Source organism: Muntiacus reevesi, chromosome 1 (assembly GCF_963930625.1).
Source record: "Muntiacus reevesi chromosome 1, mMunRee1.1, whole genome shotgun sequence".
Taxonomy (NCBI): Eukaryota; Metazoa; Chordata; class Mammalia; order Artiodactyla; family Cervidae; genus Muntiacus; species Muntiacus reevesi.
Window position 1 is genome coordinate 228,379,024 of NC_089249.1, and position 17,989 is coordinate 228,397,012.

The 17,989-nt window shown below is 42.6% G+C and overlaps 1 protein-coding gene across 7 annotated transcripts in view; it reads right to left on the bottom strand.

The window, feature by feature from the left end:
• SIL1 (SIL1 nucleotide exchange factor) overlaps window positions 1–17,989 on the bottom strand; it is a 235,297-nt gene that overhangs the window by 203,160 nt on the left and 14,148 nt on the right. Inside the window, exon 1 of one of the 7 annotated variants that reach the window (XM_065918648.1) lies at window positions 6,846–6,864. The exons of the other annotated variants lie outside the window; for them this stretch is intronic. The gene's annotated coding sequence lies outside the window, so the exon portion shown is untranslated. Of the gene's footprint in view, window positions 1–6,845; window positions 6,865–17,989 lie in introns of those variants that run through there. 7 annotated transcript variants of the gene reach the window in all.

Here is a 17,989-nt window from a genome sequence, read left to right on the forward strand (position 1 = left end):
ACAGTCAACAAGAGTCCAAAATGCAGTACTTGGATGCAGTCTCAAAAACAACAGAATGATCTCTGTTTGTTTCCCAAGGCAAACCATTCAATATCACAGTAATCCAAGACTATGCTCCAAACAGTAATGCTGAAGAAGCTGAAGTTGGAATGGTTCTATGAAGACCTACAAGACCTTCTGGAACTAACACCCAAAAAAAGATGTCCTTTTCATTATAGGGGACTGGAATGCAAAACCAGAAGTCAAGAGATACCTGGAGTAACAGGAAAATTTGGCCTTAGAGTACAAAATGAAGCAGGGCAAAGGTTAACAAAGTTTTACCAAGAGAACACACTGGTCAGAGCAAAAAACCCTTTTCCTACAACACAAGAGAAGACTCTACACATAGACATCACCAGATGGTCAATACTGAAATCAGAATGATTATATCCATTGCAGCCAAAGATGGAGAAGAACTATACAGCTGGCAAAAACAAGACCGGGAGCTGATTGTGGCTCAGATCATGAACTCCTTACTGCCAAATTCAGACTTAAATTGAACAAATTAGGGAAAACCACTAGATCATTCAGGTATGATCTAAATCAAATCCCTTACGATTAAACAGTGCAAGTGACAAATAGACTCAAGGGATTAGATCTGATAGACAAGAATGCCTGAAGAACTATGGACGGAGGATCATGACATTGTACAGGAGGCAGTGATCAAGACCATCCCCAAGAAAAAGAAATGCAAAAAGGCAAAATGGTTGTCTGAGGAGGCTTTACAAACAGCTGAGAAAAGAAGAGAAGTGAAAGGTAAAGGAGAAAAGGAAAGATATACCCATTTGAATGCAGAGTTCCAAAAAATAGCAAGGAGAGATAAGAAAGCCTTCCTCAGTGATCAATGCAAAGAAATAGAGGAAAAAAATAGAATAGGAAAGACCAGAGATCTCTTCAAGAAAATTAGAGATACCAAGGGAACCTTTCATGCAAATATGGGCACAATAAAGGACAGAAATGGTATGGACATAGCAGAAGCAGAAGATATTAAGAAGAGATGGCAAGAACACACAGAAACAGTATAAAAAAGATCTTCACGACCCAGATAATCATGATGGTGTGCTCACTCACCTAGAGCCAGACATCCTGGAATGCAGTCAAGTGGGTCTTAGGAAGCATCACCACAAACAAAGTTAGTGGAGGTGATGGAATTCCAGCTAACCTATTTCAAATCCTAAAAGATGCTGCTGTGAAAGTGCTGCATACAATATGCCAGCAAATTTGGAAAACAGCAGTGGCCACAGGACTGGAAAAGGTCAGTTTTCATTCCAATCCCAAAGAAGGGCAATGCCAAAGAATGTTCAAACTACCACACAATTACACTCATTTCACACGCTAGCAAAATAACGCTCAAAATTCTCCAGGCCAGGCTTCAACAGTACGTGAACCTAGAACTTCCAGATGTTCAAGCTGGATTTAGAAAAGGCAGAGGAACCAGAGATCAAATTGTCAACATCCGCTGGATGATAGAAAAAACAACAGAATTCCAGAAAAAGATCTACTTCTGCTTCACTGACTACGCTGAAGCTTCTGACAGTGTGGATCATAACAAACCATGGAAAATTCTGAAAGAGATGGGAATATCGGACCACCTTACCTGCCTCCAGAGAAACCGGTACACAGGTCAAGAAGTAACAGTTAGAACCAGACATGGAACAGACTGGTTCAAAATTGGGAAAGGAGAACATCAACGGTGTATCTTGTCACCCTGCTTATTTAACTTATATGCAGAGTACATCATGCAAAATGCTGGGCTGGATGAAGCACAATATGGAATCAAGACTGCAGGAAGAAATATCAATAACCTCAGATACACAGATGACACCATCCTTAGGGCAGAAAGTGAAGAAGAACTAAAGAGCCTCTTGATGAAAGTGAAAGAAGAGAGTGAAAAAGTTCGCTCTAAACTCAACATTCAGAAAAACAAAGATCATGGCATCTGGTCCCATCACTTCACGGCAAATAGAAGGTGAAACAATGGAAACAGTCAAAGACTATTTTGGGGGGCTCCAAAATCACTGCAAATAGTGACTGCAGCCATGAAATTAAAAGATGTTTTTAACTGATGCATCAATCAAAGAATTGATGCTTTTGAACTGTGGTGTTGGAGCCATGAAATTAAAAGATGCTTGCTCCTTGGAAGAAAAGCTATGACCAACCTAGACAGCATATTAAAAAGCAGAGATATTATTTTACCAACAAAGGTCCATCCAATCAAAGCTATGGTTTTTCCAGTAGTCATGTATGGATAGTGAAAGTTGGACCATAAAGAAAGCTGAGTGCAAAAAAAAAAAAAAGAAAGAAAGAAAGCTGAGTGCCAAAGAATTGATGCTTTTGAACTGTGGTGTTGGAGAAGACTCTTGAGAGTCCCTTGGACTGCAAGGAGATCCAACCAGTTAGTCCTAAAGGAAATCAATCCCGAATATTCATTGGAAGGACTGATGCTGAAGCTCCAATACTTTGGCCACCTGATGCAAAGAACTGACTCACTGGAAAAGACCCTGAGGCTGGGAAAGATTGAAGGCAGGAGAAGGGGATGACAGAGGATGAGATGGTTGGATGGCATCACCAACTGGATAGACAGGAGTTTGAGTAAGCTCTGGGAGTTGGTGATGGACGAGGAAGCCTGGTGTGCTGCAGTCCATGGGGTCGCAAATACTCGGACACGACTGAGCGACTGAACTGATAACTGAGTCACTCTGCTGTACAGCAGAGACTGGCACAACACTTAAAACAATATTTCAATAATAAAATTTTAAAATACCCCCCCTCGATAAAAGAATATTTACTAGGTACTAGGCACCAACTATGTATTCGGCACTGTGCAGAGTGTCTGGCAAGCAAGATTTCATAAGCTGCATGGAAATTATTTCAGAAGATACAATTACCATTTTAAAGATAAGGAAGAAGACATTGGTGAAAGTCTAGAAGCCCTCTAAAGATATCAGGTCCTAATTTTTGGAACCTGCAAATATACCTTTTAAGAAAAAAAGGTTTTCACAGATGTGATTAAGCATCTTAAAACAATTATCTCAGATTATCTGAGTAGACCCTACACACACAATCACAGTGTGATTCCTTACAATCACAATGTTCTTGTAAGAAAGAGACAAAGGGAGATTTGACACAGGCACGGAAGAGAAGGTGATGTGAAAACAGAGCAGAGGTTTGAAGATACTGAACGTAAAGAATGGAGTGATGTAGCCACAAGCCAATGAATGCCAGCAGCCACCAGAAGCTGGAAGAAGCAAGGAACAGATTCTGCCCCAAATCCTTTGGAGGGAGTGCAGCCCTGCCAATATGCTGATTTCAGCCTAGTGATACTGACTTCAGACTTCTGCCCTCCAAAACTAGAAAGGAATAACTCTCTGCTGTTTTAAGTCATCAGGCTTATTTTAACCTTTTACAGCAGACACAGGAAATTAACACATCCAGCTAGTAGTTAACAAAGTCAGCCTGTGAACCTGGGTCCTTGTGACTCTACATCTGCACTTGAGACCTGTGCCTTGCTCCTTTTCTGCACACAGCCTCCCCAAGCCAGACCTGTGCACTGTCTGACAGGAGACCCTGCCAAGACTTGAAGCAATGGGCCCTGACAGCTCCTCTACAGCAACGCCCCCAGAAAAGTCTCTCTTCCTCCTACTCCCATGTCAGAGCAAACGCTTATCAGAGGCAAAATGAACATTTGTTCCAATTACCAGGAATGGACAGAAACAGCCCACAGTCCAATGTTTTGATGAAAATGTAAACCAAAGTGTCTCACAAAGGTTTTCATCTAATTGATTTGTTTGCACTTGACTGTTTTCCAGAAGATCAAGAAGCTCCTAACCTCTGTTGCTCTACTCCATTCGGCCCATGATTTGTTCTTTCCCACACAAACACATTTGGGGAGGAGTATATCAGCTGCAAGAACTATTCTCTGCTTCCTTGTTGACCACTTGATGACTTCTCAGGGACACAGAAAAAAGACCACCACACTGAGCCCCTCTGCTGACGTCTTCAAGATGAGTATTGGTGTGAGCAGGCTGGCACAGAGGTGCCTCAAGTTAACCAATCCTGGAATTAACAAACAAGCTAATAAACACATTGTCAAGGCAAAGGTACAACATCCCAAAATGCACTTTTTGAACCTATTCTGACAAGTGCGGTGAGCTTTAATTATTTATAACACTGCAAAGTGCAGGTGGCGAAACAAAGCAGTACGTTTTAAAAATAATAATGTCCTGGTAATGGAGGACATTGTGACTGCTGTGTCTATTAAATCTTTGCAGAGGAGCCAGTAACAAGGCTGGGTGTTTCTGGGAGAACAATCAACTGGTTGGATTAACAAAGGGGAAGACTTGGGATTTACTAATGTAGTAAAACAATAGGTAACTCATTACAGTACCCAACTTTCTCCTCCTTTTCTTTTTGCTAAATGGTTTTTCCTCTCCCTCAACCTATTTTCCATCATAGTTGGGTTTTTTTTTTTTAGCAACTTCCTACCTATTGTCTCTTGCCAAGAAGTTTCAATGTAATATTCTACTAGTTTCTTAAAATTACAATTACAGCTAACGTTTTACAAAGTATTTATTCACAAGACATTGGACTCACAAAAGTCCTATGTAGAGGCACCATCGTTACCCTCCATCACGTTTCAAAAAGTTAAGACTCATAGAGATAAGGCCACTTTTCCAAGGTCACAGAACTAATCGGTGGCAAAGTCAGAATCTGAAAGCAGATCTGACTCCTAAGTCCAAGCTCTTACCTGTACCAAACTGCCAGCCTCCCCAAACAAACTGGGGGCCTAGAGAAGATCTTAAGGAGATAAACCCATGTATCTTTGGCATGATGCTCCAACTGCTCAGAAAGTCTGGCAAAAACCGTCCAGAAAATTTCCTCTTTCCCAATTTCTCAGAAAGAATCATCTGGAAAATACAATCAGTCCCAAAGAATACTAGGGAGAATGCAAAGGAATATAAAAATGGAAAGTTTACCCTTCCCTAGACAACCCAAAACTCCTGGATTTAGCAGTACGTGAAGGGAGCCCACCTCAGCTCCTTCTACCTGCCTGAATACCAGCAAGCTGTCACCAGTAGGATCCTCATTCCACTATCAAGGGAATAACAGAGTCTCTAAGTCTTGGGAAGGAAACCAAAAACAAAGGCAAAAAAGGATGGAGTAAGAAGAGAACAAACCTCAAACACCTATTTATTATGTCTCAGCAGGTTCTGGTTTTTTAAGCTTCTTTTTAAACTATTCTGGCTCCAAATTCATTTTCTTTGCTTAGTCCTAACTATTGCTTCAGCTCTCTTCAAATGGGCCCCCAAAGATGTTGAAAAAAGTAACTGAAAGGTCACCTCCTTCCAAGGGGAACTGCAGGGAAACTCCCTGACTTCCTGCACTGAAATGCTATTTTGTAGCTTCATAAGTTAATACCCTATTTAATCAGGTTCTCCCTTCCCCCTGGCTACAAGGCTCACCAGGACTGGGCAGGCAAAAGGAAAGAAAGAAGGTACCAAGAGAGAAAAGCCCCATTTCCTTATCTAGCAGCACATGCACAAAACAGGCTGCCAAATTCCACCCAAATCATTAGGCGAGTACTGACAACATCAAATTCCAAAGCTACATGTCACTGTCATTCTAAAGGGGGAGGGATCAGAAAGGTGCTGGGAGATGAGGAACTGGGGTGGCCAAGAAAGAGAATGGAGAAGAAATATAAACCATAAATTAGGGCCAGAAACCCTGCTGCTTCTCCTGCTAAGAGCTGGCAATGAAGGACTGAATCAACTTTCTAGGTAAGACCATGAAAGAGGATGTTAAAATAAATTGAGAGAGAAAAAGGGAAAAGATCAGAAGAGAAAAGGAGAGTCTCACTGCACCAGGTTTGCAATTTGTCTGTTCTCAGAGCTGAGGCTATGAGTAGCAGGTTTTTTAAGGTTTATTTTAAGAGCTTTGAGGTCTTCTGGGGAAAAAAAAAAAACTTCCTAATTCTACCTTTCTCAAAGTCTGTCTCCTGAATTTTGCTGTAATGGAGGTTATTTGCATGAAACAAGATGGATTCCTCTTAGAGAAGCGTCCATTCCTCAGAAAAAAGAATGTGTTCACATGTGTGCGTGCATGCATGCATGCATGGGTAAGAGAGAAGAGACATTTGAGAGTTGTGTATACAGCGGTTGATTATTCTATCAGACACACAGGTGAAAAAGAACTGGGAGGCCTGACCCTCCAAATCCTTGCGAACACAAACACTGGCAACTGGTTTTAAAGAAGTTCTCACTTGGGATTTAAGGACAGACAATCAATGCAAATCAAAATAAAAAGACATATGAGTTGGTTTACTTTTTAACCAAACAACAACAACAAAAAGTCAATCTAAAAAAAAAAAGAAATAGGTAGCCTGATAAGCTGTCTGAAACAGGCCATCATCACCACCCCGAGCCTGGGGGCTCACTGGCTGATGCACCTTTAAATGATTCAGGATTATGGATGACAGTGAACATGGGATGGGAAAGGGTAACTGCATTTTACCCATCCCAACCACATTTCTACAATCACACGCACACACACAACCCTAATATAGCCTGGGGGAAAAGCAGATGAAGCCTAACATGTTACCTGCAATCCTGGCCAGACGAAAGCTGTTAAAATTCTGAAAGAAAATACTCCTTTGAACAAGAATTGTGGAAACAACAGGAAGACCAGGAAATAGAACAAGTGAGAGAAGATTAAAGGAACAGAGATCATCATTTAGCTCAGAAAAGACTGAAGGGAGAGGTGAAAGAAGTGAGGAGTAATAATGATTTCTGAGCCCAAAGAAAAATTACCTCTTGGTAACAGAATCTTCAAATACTTGTCTGCTGACATATAGCTGAAATTCCTGCATTAAAACAACAACCAAAAAAAAAAAAAGTAAAGAGGAATTCACTAAAAGTGGACTTCTAAATAAATTTAAACATAAAGATTACCCCCAGATGGATAGAGGATGGTCAGTAATGATAGCAAGTTAAGATACTGACTTAGTAGTAACAAGTGTGAACAAATACTCCCGAATTAACCACAAGTCTAAGTCCTTCAAAGAAGGAAAATAAGCAAAGGAGAGAACTGACAAAGAGCTATCCAATATCTTCCTTTTCTGAGCTTTATAAACAGTGAAGAGTCAACAATATCTAAAGCAAGGTAAGATAACCAGGTACTTAGAGACAAGAAGGAAAAGGCAGCTTTAGCTGGGAGAAAGGGAGTCTTGGAAATGAGTAGAGACCAGAACTTGTAGGGCTACCATTCTCAATAAACACAGAACCTTTTCTGGGATTTAAGCCCATGTCTGCTGGCTTACTCCGCTCCTGACACCCTTTCCTGCTCATGTTCATGCCTATGATTTCATTCTCTAAATCCAGGAGCACTCTAAATCTTTGAGCACTAGTAAAATTTAGGACCCAAACATTTACAAAGATGTCTGGATTCCTGCTCCTTTCTTACTCTAGGAGCTTGGAGTGCATTCTTAGCAAAGCAAAGCAAAGCAGGACTGCCTAGGACTTACCAGGTGGGCACACCAGCACTGAGCCCACAGTCCCTGCAGCTCCATAGGCTACAGGCCATCTACAAGGGAAAGAGTAACTGGTCCAGGTCTCAGACATATCACTAATAACTGCCACACACACACACAAAAAAAAAAAAAAAACAGGCCACTGTCAGAAAGAAAAAACGCAATATTGCCTGACTGTTCCACCTGCTACTTACTCACATTCTGTGAATCTGTATCTATCTGGCCATCGTTGATTTGTCAATTCTTGTCTAATGCTCCTGTCCAAGTACTTAGGGAGTATTGCAAAAATTGTCAGTAGAAAATCAGGGTGAGATAAATTCACCATTCTGGCGAGCTTCTGTGTTTGTCTTTATTCCAAGCAAACGCACTAAAGCCTGCTTCCTTATAACAGAAAACCTAAAAATCAATGCCCAAAGCCCAATAACTACAAACTCCTCTTTCCAATAACAAAATGCCAGGAAGAAACAAAGCCACATAAAATGAAGCCAGAGAAAAATAGTCTCCCTCTAGAAGGTTCCAATTAATGGTTGAGGGGAAGTGGGAAGACACTTAATAAGTAATGAACAAGAAAGAAAATCACCTTGATTACATTTACTTTGGAAACAAAGCGGTATGAACATGAGCACCTGTGTACCCAGTCAGCATAATAACAAAAACCATTCTCATTCACAAGCTCATTCGTTCAATAAATGCTGTTTGATCATCTATTACTATATGCCAGGAACTGTTCTTACCACTGGAAACACAACTGTGCACATGACTGACAGCAGCTGTTCTCATCTGAATGCAGAGTTCCAAAGAAAAGCAAGGAGAGATAAGAAAGTCTTCCTCAGTGATCAGTGCAAAGAAATAGAAGAAAACAACAGAATGGGAAAGACTAGAGATCTCTTCAAGAAAGTTAGAGATACCAAGGGAACATTTCAGGCAAAGATGGACACAATAAACAACAAAAATGGTATGGACCTAACAGAAGCAGAAGGGATTTAGAAGAGGTGGTTAAGAATACATGAAGAACTATACAAAAAAGATCTTAATGACCAAGATAACCACAATGGTGTGATCACTCACCAAGAACCAGACATCCTGGAGTATAAAGTCAAGGGGGCCTTAGGAAGCATCACTACGAACAAAACTAGTGGAGGTGATGGAATTCCAGCTAACCTATTTCAAATCCTAAAAGACAATGTTGTAAAAGTGTTGCACACAATATGCCAGCAAATTTGGAAAACAGCAGTGGCCACAGGATGGGAAAAGGTCAGTTTTCATTCCAATCCCAAAGAAGGGCAATGCCAAAGAATGTTCAAACTACCACACAATTGCACTCATTTCACATGCTAGCAAGATAATGCTCAAAATTCTCCAAGCCAGGCTTCAACAGTACGTGAACCTAGAACTTCCAGATGTTCAAGCTGGATTTAGAAAAGGCAGAGGAACCAGAGGTCAAATTGCCAACATTCCCTGGATGATAGAAAAACAAGAGAATTCCAGAAAAACATCTGCTTCACTGACTACACTAAAGCTTCTGACAGTGTGGATCATAACAAACCATGGAAAATTCTGAAAGAGATGGGAATATCAGACCACCTTACTTGCCTCCTGAGAAACCAGTATGCAGGTCAAGAAGCAACAGTTAGAACTGGACATGGAACAACAGACTGGTTCAAAACTGGGAAAGGAGAACGTCAAGGGTGTATCTTGTCACCCTGCTTATTTAACTTATATCCAGAGTACATAATGCGAAATGCTGGGAGGGATGAAGCACAAGCAGGAATCCAGATTGCTGGGAGAAATATCAACAACCTCAGATATGCAGATGACACCACCCTTATGGCAGAAAGTGAAGAGGAACCAAAGAGCCTCTTGATGACGGTGAAAGAAGAGAGTGAAAAAGCTGGCTTAAAACTCTACATCCAAAAAATGAAGATCAAGGCATCTAGTCCCATTACTTCATGACAAACAGATGGGAAAACAATGGAAACAATGACAGACTTTATTTTCTTGGGTTCCAAAATCACTGTAGATGGTGACTGCAGCCATGAAATTAAAAGATGCTTGCTCCATGCAAGAAAAGCTATGACCAACCTAGACAGTGTATTAAAAGCAGAGACATTACTTTGCTCACAAAGGTCCATATAGTCAAAGCTATGGTTTTTCCAGTAGTCATGTATGGATGTGAGAGTTGGACTATAAAGAAAGCTGAGTGCCGAAGAACTGATGCTTTTGAAATGTTGGAGGAGACTCTTGAGAGTCCCTTGGACTGCAAGGAGATCCAACCAGTCCATCCTAAAGGAAATCAATACCGAATATTCATTGGAAGGACTGATGCTGAAACTGAAGCTCCAATACTTTGGTGGCCACCTCACGCGAAGAGCCGGCTCTTTAGAAAGGTCCCTGAAAAAAAAAAAAAAGAAAGGACCCTGATTCTGAGAAAGATTGAAGGCAGGAGGAGAAGGGGATGACAGAGAACCAGATGGTTGGATAGCACCACTGACTCAACGGACATGAGTTTGAGCAAGCTCCAGAAGATGGTCAAGGACAGGAAAGCCTGGCGTGCTACTGTTCATGGAGTCTCAGAGTCGGACACAACTGAGTGACTGAACAACAGCAACAACAAACTTTCATTATGGTGGAGGGAAAACAGACAGTCAACAAGAAGAAAACAAGAAAAACATTCAATACCTGTGTTACCATGATGTGAGAGGTTAATTAATACCAGACAAATGGAAGGGCCTCTCTCATAAGTAACAGCAGAACTGAGACCTGAATGACAAGGAGTCAATGTGGAGAACACGAGGGAAGAGTATTCCAGCCAGAGGGTACAAAGGGAGGAAAGAACCTCTACGTGAGGAGCAGAAATGTTAAAGTGGCCAGTACACAGTGTGAGGGGAAGAACGCAGGAAATGTGGCTGCCAATCCAGGCAGAGGGAGATCTGCTCGGTAAAGACCAATAAGTAGGGTAGGGAGTTTGGACATTATTCTCAGTATGATGGTAAGCCAACAGAAACTGAAGGTAGGGGAACTACATTCTCCTTCAGAACTTACTGAGGAAAGCCGGTAACTTATTCCAGGATATAGACTGACTTTACAAAAAATTTACTGGCCCCAGAAATTTTGAAGAGTTTCAATTCCCAAGAGATATACAAGTCACTGAATATATACTATGTCAAGGGCACTTTGCTAACTGCTTTACATGCATTATTTTTATTCAATCCTCAACCAACACTGAGCAGATATTGTCATTTCCATTTTACAGATGAGGGCACCAAAGTTCAGAGGGGGAAGTGACTTGCCCAAAACCATACAGCATGTAAAAAACAGAGCCACGGCTGGAACCCAGGTCAATCTGACTAGAAAGAGTCAGGGCCCCCAGCCACTTTGCTCTAATGATTCCAACCCCTTTCTGTTCGGGGGTAGGGGAGTAGGGGGAAAGACAACAGTTCTTTCAGGTAACCACACAAACCTTCTGACTATTGCTTCTCTTCAAACTGAAGCAGTTTCTCATATTCCCCAATGAGGAACATTGTGGCCTGATTGTGGCCTGACTCTAAGTATCTTCCCCAGGAACCTTCCCTAGCAAACCAAATCCATTCTCACTGGTCTGTGCCCTTGGCCAGCCTTTCTCAGAACCGATGGTCTCATCTATGGCTTCTCTACTTGATGGGGTTTGAGTTCTTTGAAGGTACTATAATCCTCATTACTCACTGGGCACCTACCACACATCAAGCAATGATATACATTATCTCATTTCATCCTAACTGTCCCAGCAGGTGGATATCAGTATACCTTATTCAGATGAGGAAACTGTCACAGAAGTACTAGAGCAGGGACAAAGAACTATCAATTAGCAGAAGTGGAATTCTCTTTCTTCCTACAGAACACAGTGCATGCAGCTTACTAAATGATGAGTGAATGAAGGGGCATACAAATTCATTGTGGCAACCCCTACTACCATGAATGAGGAAGAAAGCACGGGCACAGGTCAGGGCCTGCACTCCAGCTCTAGACACTCTAGACCAATGTATCTCACCTCCTCAGCCAATAAAGGCTCCGATTCAGAGAATGTGAAAGGCTCTGACCTTCCCTTACCCTCACTTCCACCCCCGCAGGAATCAAATAAATCAAATTAACTTTCCCCAACACCTCCACCAAATACAATCCCATTACAAAGATCATTCCCCTCCCCAACCCCAAGACCACTGGGGAGTATTTTATTTTACCCAATTTGGTACTGAACAAACCTTTACAGAAAATACAACCCAGGTTATTTTTCATGGTCTCTTTTATGTCAACCACCTTACACGGCATTTCACAAAGAAGAGGAGCAGCAACAAAAGACTGCTTTAAGAAACAAACAAAAGGGCCCAAAGATGTGTTCACTACCAGAAATGGAAACTCACAGGCAACAGAAAGAGATGGCTGCTCCAGATGGTACAGTCTCAGCAAGAAGCAGGGCTATACCTCATCAAGAGCAGATCGCTCCCACCCCCAAGCCAGGAGCAAACAGGAGTCAAGGCATGTTGGAGGCCAGGGACCACAGGGGGAGGAAGAGGCCCACAGGAAGACAAAGCAACACCAAGTGGGCATCTGACCGTGATCCTCTCCAGGAGACTCTTTGTTTTACTGAAGCATGACCACACAGAAGGTGACAAATAGCAGAAAAAGTTACCACAAAACTGAGTACCTCAAAGGCAGGACATCTTTATGCCACACTCAGCAAGGAGTCCAGCATATACCAGACATGCAAAGCCAACAAAATCAGCCAAATAAACCATAACAACAATTATAACCACTGTTCATTAATCATTTAGGCTGTGAAGAAGCTAACCACCTTTCATATATTTTCACTGATACTTCACAACTCCCCCGTGAGGTGGAAATCTATTATTATCTCCCAGTTAGAGGTAAGAAAACTATGGGTCAGGGAAGTGAAGTAACTTGTCCAAGATCACACAACTTTTAAGTAGTTAAGCAGAGAGTCCAGCTGACGTCTGCTCAATTCCAAGTGTCACGCTCCTAACCACTATATGCAGCATGGCCTTCCAGCTGAGTAAGTGGAAGCGATTCTAACACTTGGTCTGACAGCATGTGATACTAACGCAGGCTTCTGTATACCATGGGTCCCTCCTGCATCTCAGTCTTCTTGGCGACACAGCGGGAAGAAGGATGACAACCCATTTCCAGCCCTCCAGACGCTGGCTGCTGCCAAGAGAGAACATGTACACACCGACATCAACCAGAAATGAGCAGTACACAAACCGCAGGCGCTGGCTTTGCTAACTTGGCACATCACATTTCAGGAAGGTACCCGTGTCAGTGGCTTAAGCGGTCCAAGGTGAAAGTCGTAGCCCTTGCCCAGCTAGTGACAGCCAACAGAGAGATGGCAAGTCAACAGGTTACACAGTGTGTTGTTGCTGTCACATGTTAACAAGTGACAGGCATGAAACCTCCAGGTCTTTTTCTGGGAAGTTGACAAAATGCCAAATGCCAACACTCTGAGCCACCACGTCTGCTGAATGACCAGGTGGCCCCAACAACACACTGACAGTAGGCACTAAGAGAGGACTTGACTCAGGAGGAATAAGGCAACATGTCATGTGGTCGATATCAACATTACCATTCAGTTGACTGAAGGAAAAAAAGTAACCCATTATAGTAATGTTCCTTCTCTAATCATCAATCTCACTCTCATCAAAATGCACCTAATGTACCATCTAACTGAGTGATCTGTTCATACTTCAAATTCAATCATCTCACCACCACAACTAACAACCCTCCAAAGATCTCCCAGCTCTTCTAGTACAATCAAAATGCCTTACCATGCTGAACAGGCCTGTCCTTGCCACCCCCTCCAACCTGACCCTGTGCCTATCTCCTCTCACTCTCTGTGCTCTGGCCACATTTTGTTTCAGCTCCCCACAGAAGTCACATTTCTTTCCTCCCCACCCTGCCCCCAGGAGGCTTTGTAAAAGTTAGGCCCTCAGCCAGAAATGTCCTTCAACCTCATGTCACTTCACTTAGTAAACATCCATTTGTTCTTCACAACTCAAAAATCACTCCCTTAACAAAGCTTTCCCTGATACCCTCTTAAACCCAGGATCAAGTCAAATCTCTGTCAAATATTCTCATGGTATCACATTCCTTTCTTTCCACACACTTATTATAACCATAATTTCACATTTATGTATGAGATTATAATTTGATTAATGTCTATATTCATCAACACTCTGAACAGGAACTGTATCTGACTTGGTGACAAGTATATAAAAGGGATAACCACAGTGTCTAGAATGTAACAGAGGCTATTAATGTGTCTATTGACTGAAAGAAAAATTCAGAGAGAAGGAAAATGAAGCTCTGTCCAAAACAAAATGGTTCTGCTTAGAGAAGCTATTCTCCTCTTATGACCTTAAAACAAACTATTCTTCCCCTTCCCCCTCCTCTTTCCCAAATTTCTTCCAAAAGTTACTTTCTGTATCCTGCCTTTCTCCAAATGAGTGGTAGCCATAGTGATAAGCTGGCCTACAGCCAAAAATAGTCTAAAAAGATATCACCTTGTCTGAGTACTCTAGGCTTCCAAAATAAAAGTCCACAGCAAAGGCCCAGGTATATAGAAATACAATAACCCTGGGACTTCTCTGGTGATCCAGTGATTAAAATTCCACGCTTCCTCTGCTGGAAGCACAGGTTTGATCCTCCCTCAGGGAACTAAGATCCCCCATGCCATATGATGCAGCCAAAAAAGACATACAATAACTTTTACCCAGTAAAGAGACTGAACAAGCAGCTTCTGTAAGAAACAAGCACTTCCCAAGGCAGGCAGTGCTCCCAAGTGACCCACACAAATGAAAAGAGGGGAAAGGAGCACAGCGGTAGGGAACTGAGGCAGGAGTAAGGATACTGTTCCCCGAAGTGATTTTTAAACTCCATGTTTTACTCCCCTGATAAAGCAGAGATGCACCCAAACATTAAATATCAAAAGTCTTCCCGATGAGTCAGCTCCAAAGGAGGTCTACAGGTTGTGGTTCAGAGAAGCGACACCATGGCCTGAAGAAACTCACCTATTAATCTCCAGTTGTGGCCAAAATTCCCTTTGGAAGCAGGAGGGTCTTGTCCCTGCCCTTCTACTCTTTAGGATAGGCAGGTGGGAGTGGGGTGAAGGAAGCAGAAGCATTCACTGAGCTCTACTTAGTGGCAGGCATAGTGATAGTTACTTCAGAGACAGGGCTCTTAGTGAAGAACAAATGAGACACAGATGAGCACAAAGACTCATCGCAGTAGGCTCAGGGAAGTTAAATAACTTCTCCAACAGCTAGTGAGTGGCAAGGTCAAGAGCAAACCCAGGTCTGCCTGAATCTGAACACTCTTTCCTACCCCAGTGCTGCCTTTGTGGGTCATCTATGAGCCCAATTCTGCTCCTCACCCCTTCACCACCACCTTCCTAACCACGTGGGAATGCAGCTCCAGAAAGCTCTCTGGGTGAGGAGAGGCCGTCTTCTGCAAGCACAGCCCACCACAATTAGTACGGACACATAAAAGAGGTACACCACCACCCGTAGGTATGGAACACAGTTCACTGCAGGGAGTAGAGTTTGTCAACTGTAGCTAAGAAAATGAGGCTGGATTTTCTGAAAATCCCAAATGAACCTATAGGAATAAACCCATTGCTGCTGGGTGCTAGGATGATAAAACTTAAAACAAAAGGATGGTGTATGCTCCATCACACTATGAAAAAGACAGCACCTGCAGGGCAGACAACCCCAGCTGAAGTTTCCATAGCTCCTCTAGCTATTGAGAGATGGGAGAACAAACCAGTACCTGAATCACTTGCATCAACAAGGCATCTCTTACAAGGTTAAGCACCAATTCATTGTGCTATAGTTGAAGGTTAACCCTTCCCTTGCACTCACTAAAGGATCTGCCTCTTATCAAATGCTATGCCAGCTGATTATTATGATAACTATTATGCCATTATAATAACATTACTGCACTTTTTTCCTGCACTTGACATCTGTTGGCTGATAGGTTTAACTGGTACATAAGCAATAATTATTCAGTGCTCCTTCTTTCCAAGCAAGCCTCTAGCATGATTCTTAAAGATAAATCCAACTGCAGCAAATGCCCAACCCCAGAAGCAGTGGGAAGCATGGCTCATGTGGGCTCAACCACTATATTTCCAGGGGTCAGTGTCAGAAACAGAGACTCTGCTAGGTCCCTAACTGTTGACACACTCCCCCACTCCTGGGAAGGTGATGGAGTTTGGGGGAAACACCAAGCAGTAAGCAATTTATTGCTGAAAACCCCTACAGGGCCAGAGGAGTCACAAACAGGCCTCAGGATTGCAGAGAGACAAGCAATACCAAGTCACAGTGCTACACACCACAGCAAGAGGAGGAGGAGAGGAAAATGCACTTCTCCACTGGGGGCTCTCAAATAAAGGGTTCCCAGAGAGCCATTCTGCCTGCTCCCTGTACACACTTCCTGGCAACTGCTGGTAAATTGGCAACAGAAAGAGGAAGAGGGAACAGAGAGCTATCTTCAGGCCCATATTTTGAAACTAAGAAGTCCATCAACCTGGCTACTGGGCATTCTTTCTTTCTTTATGCAGGAACCACTAAGGGCCAGGATGCAGCGTATAGTCCAAAGTGAAGAACCAAGTTCCACTTCCTGTCAGCTGTCAGTCAAAGCCCCTAACACACCGTGTGTGTGTGTGTGTGTGTGTGTGTGTGTGTATATATATATGACTATATGTCACACTATATATGACAAACAAGGTAGAAAAAAAATGTGAGATTCTATGACTGCAGAGTATCAGTATGCCTGAATTACACATTAGCCATATTTTTAAAAAAAAGGCAACCCATAGCCAGGCTGCATAAAAAACATGATATAACAAACCCTACCAGGAGACCCAGGCTGCCCCTCTTTTTTCTCTAACCTGTAATACACAGGGCTCTTTTTTTTTTTTTTTTAAGGAGGAGAGGAGGCGGAAGGTTATTTGAATTTAAATTACACATGAACACTATAATCTGTGTGCAGGGAGAAAAGGAACATTCAAGAGTGCCAAGTGCAAGCCTTTGGGACATGTGTGGCCGAGGCAGTAATAGCCCACAGGGCTTTCTCCTTCAGCCTCAGCTTGCTACTCGCATCACTTAGGAGCAAGCAAGCCAGCAGGCAAGGCCCAGGCAACACAAAGGGGCACTGTCTCCTAGGTCGAGGGAGAAGACTGCTCTCTCAAAAGGAAATTAGGATGAAGCAACAAAAAAAACGCACAAGACCAGTCATCCACAGAAGTAACCCATCTGAGGAGGTGATTTGGAAAGGTGTTTCTGTCTCACTCACCACTATATTCTCATGGCCAAGCAGTACCTAACCCATAGTGGGTGCCTGGCAAAGAACTATAGATTCAATGGTAACCAGAAAGACTTATTAGGTTGAAACAGACAGAACAGTTAGAATCTAGTTGTTCCTACTGTAACCTGTGGTAAAAGAAAGACTGATCTGCAAAGGATACATAAAAGGGAAGCTAGAGAATGAAAGTGAATCTCTCTCCAATGCATCCCTGGTGCCCTAACAGACTGACAAGTGTATTTTGGTCAGAATATAGATATAGCCCTAGAAGAAGAAGGCTGGAAGGAAAGAAGAGCAGAGGGAATGAGACAGGGAAATAAATAAGACAGTTTTTACTGAGTGCTTACTACATACATATCTGGAAATCCAGGGGAATTCGCAGGGAGGGGGGTGGGGCGGGAGTGGGGGTGGCCGCTGGAGGTTGGTTACAAATGAAGAAATAGGAGCAGAGGTTAAATAACTCATCTCAGATGTCTCACAGCTAGTATATGGTTTGAATTTGGGTATATCGATCTATAGACAAGAGCTTTCCACCATACTTCACCTTGACTTATTCCAGAGCTGACTTGGCTCCCAGCTCACCTTTCCTGTAGTGGAGACAATGCTCCTACCTGTCCTCACAAATCAACTTGGTAATCATGTTTCTTAGAGTTAATTAGTTAACTGGGACTGTAGCTCGATGGTCTCATGAATTTCATATGCTTAAGAATTTCACATGCTTTAAGACCCCACTGGGACTTAAACCTGGATGAACTAGCTGAGTTTCCACACCTACAAAGCTGCCAACCAGTGAGGCCTTGACTAAGCCATCAGCTGGTATATATCTCTATGACAACTCTCTTTGGCACAGCACAGGTTAGGGCTAGGTGAGGAAAAGATCATCTGAGCATGATCTCTGCATGCCCCCAACAAGTTCTCTTCAGATACTGCAAAGGAGGTACCAGGAGCCTCTCCCACTCTGAGTGGTGTCATTAATGCACAGAATCCTCTTTGATGGCAACCTAATTCTGATTTAAGTAAGAATAGAAAAAGTAAAATGTCAAAGATTTCTGCTTAATGCTTAGGAACAGTTGAGAC